This window comes from Eumetopias jubatus, unplaced genomic scaffold, assembly GCF_037043125.1.
Source record: "Eumetopias jubatus isolate StellerSeaLion01/CBP00866 unplaced genomic scaffold, mEumJub1_p1.0 scaffold_7, whole genome shotgun sequence".
In the NCBI taxonomy this organism is placed as follows: domain Eukaryota; kingdom Metazoa; phylum Chordata; class Mammalia; order Carnivora; family Otariidae; genus Eumetopias; species Eumetopias jubatus.
Window position 1 is genome coordinate 35,938,445 of NW_028274813.1, and position 4,452 is coordinate 35,942,896.

Sequence of the window (4,452 nt, forward strand, 5' to 3'; positions counted from 1 at the left end):
GCTGAGAGGAGGTAGAAGCAAAGCCCTATATTTGGACTCCTGCAGGAAGACAACAACAAAATTGCTGTGACAAAAACAGCGATAATACTTCACATTATGGGGGAAAGCTGGAGACATTCACTCAACGAGCTTTTTAACAGGTACCTATTATGTGAGCGTAAAAAGACAAATGGTCAGTTTTTATGAGGTTAAGACTCTAATAAAAAGATAAAGGTAATTTGAGAGAAGTGCTGTGGGAACACAAAGAAGGGGAACATCCAGACAGGGGAGTGTGTTGGTGAAGGCTTCCTGGGAGCGAGGGCACACGTGAGCCAGGCGCTGAAATTTCCAGGGAAGAGGGGAGGAAAGGCATTCTTTCTATGGACTGTAGCATGAGCAAGGATAAGAACAGTGTGTGCTGAGGCAAATGCAAGTTCTGTACAGAAGATTAGTGTCACTACGAGGAGAGGGACACAAGCAAAAAAAACAGTCTCTTCAGGTGGACAGGACACGACTAAGAGCTTTAGGTGTCATGATTTTTTCCTGAGGCTGTGGAAGGGGAGAACCATCTTTTGAAGGAGGCTAATTAATAATGTATGGCCCATATCAGACTTGTGTGAGACAGTGCTGGAGAAAAGTTTTTGTCTAAAAAACACACAAAGCTATCTGTGTCCAAGAAGTAATGTTGAAAGAATCCTGTAAAATCAATGAATAAGTTTCTTTTATCTAGTTGTGTCTGTCATTTCTAATTTTTAAAAACACATTTGCTATTAATTTGTTAATCTCATTGGTTAATTAGTATTGGCTTTAACCACGATTCCCATCTCTTCTTCTATGAAAGAAGCTAAAGATGGGGCACCTGAGTGGCTCAGTCGTTAAAGTGTCTGCCTTCCACTCAGGTCATGATCCTGGGTCCTGGCTCCCGGCTCACTGGGAAACCTGCTTCTCCCTCTCCCTTTCCCTCCGCCCCTCCCCCCATTCATGCTCTCCCTCTCTCTCAAATAAATAAATAAAATCTTTTTTTTTAAGATTTTATTTATTTATTTGACAGAGAGCACAAGAGAGCACAAGCAGGGGGAGCAGTAAAGGGAGAGGGAGAAGCAGGCTCCTGCCCAGAGCAGGGAGCCCGATGCTGGGGCTCCATCCCAGGAACCTGGGATCATGACCAGAGCCGAAGGCAGACACTTAACCATCTGAGCGACTCAGGAGCCTCAAAAAAAAAAAAAAAGTTAAAAAATTTTGGACTAGGAAACCTTTTAAAGAAAATATGAGGGAAACAAAGATAAAACCAAGAAGTTCCTATTAAAGTTGTCTTAAATTGTGAGTACAGATCTCTTGATTTTATTCTTGGAAATTTTTGCTTTTTATATAGTTAAAAAGCGAAAAGGGATTAGCAGGCTGGAGAGCAATACAAATTCTTTGTAGAACTGATGATACAGTGTAATTTAGAGACAGGGTCTCAGCTACAACCGTGAAAGCAGAAAAACAGTGAGAAACAAACCCATCAGATCTCCTGTATTCAGACATCCCTCATACATTACTTCAAGCAAAGCAAGATTGCATAAAAGCAAACATGCTAGTTCTTACAAACCTTAAAATTACAGCTTCAGAAGGGAGAGGTTTGTATAATAACTATGTACTAAATGCATAGTTATTACAAATAAATCTTGCAGTCTAACCACCACATTCATCTTTAACACTGCTTTCTGAAGTCACAATAGCAATTTTATCTGCATTTTCATTATATATATTTCATTACATATATATCTGCTCTTTTTACCTAGTAAATTGATGTTTCATACTTTTTTTAAAAGTAAATTCTTCCCCCAACATGGGGCTTGAACTCAGGATCATGAGATCAAGAGTCACATGCTCTACCTACTGAACCAGCCAGGTGCCCCTATATGTTTTATACTTTAAATGGCATCTTAGTTTTTCCCAAAAAGACAGTGTTTGCATTTTGATTTTATATGAAATAAACATCTGCAGCCCTACAACACTGTCATATACTGACCATTCTTGGAATTTTTATATTGTTTCTTATTTATATTAATTTTTTTTAAAATTTGTTCTTTTTGATGATTGTGGCTCGTAATTCATTTAAAACATAGCCCATTAAAAATGATCAAATTAACGAATTTATGATCAAATAATATTCATCAATGCCAGCAATGGTGTAGCAAAATAGGTAAATGCTACTGGTGGGAATATAAATTAGTCCAGTCTTTCTGGAGGGCAATGTGATGATATTTTTTCTTTACCTTAAATATGATCATACCCTCCACTTAGCCTTACTCTTTGTGGGATTCATCCTAAGGAAATAATAGAACATACAGGTATATTATTTATAATAACAACAATAATAAAAGGGAATGGCTTAAATATCTGGCAATAAGAAAATGATAACAAAGTATAATACATTCCTATGATGAATTATTATGTAGCCATAACATTGTGTACATGAATTTTTAATGATATAGGAAAAGTTCCTGGTATAATTAAGTGGGAAAATAAGATATAAGACTTTTGTATCTTATTTTATATGTAGGATAATCTTCCATATTTTAAAGTGGATCCAAAAACTGGATCAAAATTGATTATCTCTAGATGGTAGGATTATCAGTAATTTTTCTAAATTTTCTTGTACTAATGATTTTTAAAGCTTGACTATTAACATACAATTGAAACAAAGTTTGCTAATCTACTATTTACATAGAAATTACTACTGACTTTCAACAAGGGAAATCGCTTTGGCAGATTATAAATAGTAGGGTGTTTCAAAATATTTTTAAAATCCAAAGACTGAAGTTCCACACAGTCTGGAAGAAACAAGAGCTTTAACATAGGTCAAACCCTCTAATTCCCAGCACCCAGAAAAGTACCTGGAACACAGTAGTGATTAATAAGCTCAGTGTTTATTAAAAGTGGCCTGAGGCACATTATTTAACCAAAAAACTGGAACTAATAATTTCATTTTTTTCCTGTATAAAAGGAAAATTCTCTGCCTATCTCTTATATTTCTGTATTAAATAATACTTCAGAGACAAAAAGTGGAAACAAATACATCTGAAAATACTTGTACTAGAGATACAAAGATGAGTAAAATGAAGTCTAAAACTACGTGCCTGGGTAGTCAGGCCTACCCTAAAGAGACTAAGTTTTTCCAGAATTACCAGGGAAAAAATTTATGGATTTTCTGGAATCCTCTCAATTCCTACCTGGACACATTCTTTATAAAGGTTGTAGATTAAAAACAAAACAACGACAAGAGAAAATGTTGTGGATTGTTTTGAGGAAGTAATGTCAGCCTGAAGAGAAGTAGAGTAAGTAGCAGCCTATAATTTGAGGACCTATGAGCAAACTGGATTTGAAGTAGTTATTTAAGATCTCTATAAATACTGCCATCTTATATTTGTTCCAAAATATTTCTCCAGTCACCTGTCACTATAGGAAAAATTTCACCATTGTTTCTTTTAGTCTTGAAAAACTCAGTCTTTAAGAGTTACAGTGAAACTGTAGATACGCAGTGGCCTTGCAGTAGGACACTTCCTGGTATGGAAGGCTAAGACCTGAACCTAAAAAAGAGGCTTTTCCAGAAGAGAAGTGAATCTTTGAAAATAACACTACTGGTGCCTACTTCAGTTCTGTACAGCATTAACTTCGAGGATAGATTCTTGTGGAATAGTCTGACCCAATATTGTTGTAATTGTTAATACTTACTAAATTCTGTGCAATTATCTCAATCATCTTTGGGGACTGGACTGAAATGAAGAGAATACTCTTTGCTGATCACTTTGGAGGGGGGCAACTTATTAAACTCTTAACCTGAAAATAAACAAAATGAATTATATTGAGAAGGAAGTTATTTCTCTGAGTAAATTGTTATTCTGAAAACCCTCTGAAAGAAATACTATGTCAGTGGATTTTTTATAATTGTTTCTTTTTATATTATGAGGAAACCTAATTAATTTGTTGCCATCTATGTTTGCCATGAGATAGTACTTTTTCAATCATTCTATATAGAAGAAACCAGGATTTAGCAATAGGAATTTTAGTTAATTTGTTTTGTGCACATAAAAAAAAATTTTTTTTTCTTATTTTTAAGTAGACTCCATACCACAGTGTGGAGCCCAACATGGGGATTGAACTCAAAACCCTGAAATCAAAACCTGAGCTGACATCAAGAGTGGAACGCTTAACTAACTGAGCCACCCAGGTACCCCTGTTTTGTATACTTCTTAAGCTGCTCAGGAACACCAAAATTAGCTGTATCAGATATTTTATTGTTTTTGTATTAGAGAATGGAAGGAGTTGATATTAACTTTCCAGACAAGTAATTTTATAAAAGAGCCAGGTTGAAAAAAATACAGTATAAATAAAAGTAATATACAGACAGTTTGACTTCTGAACATAGAGGAGGAAATTTTATTAGGTAAAAGCAATGGATTGAAAAAATGTAACAAATTTCCCATA

General features: G+C 35.1%; 1 non-coding gene across 1 annotated transcript; it reads left to right on the forward strand.

The window, feature by feature from the left end:
• Nucleotides 1-3,705: 3,705 nt before the first annotated feature.
• LOC114208879 (small nucleolar RNA SNORD2) lies at nucleotides 3,706-3,774 on the forward strand. The gene has a single exon (XR_003609171.1). It is a non-coding gene; the product is annotated as a small nucleolar RNA SNORD2 (small nucleolar RNA).
• Nucleotides 3,775-4,452: the final 678 nt, after the last annotated feature.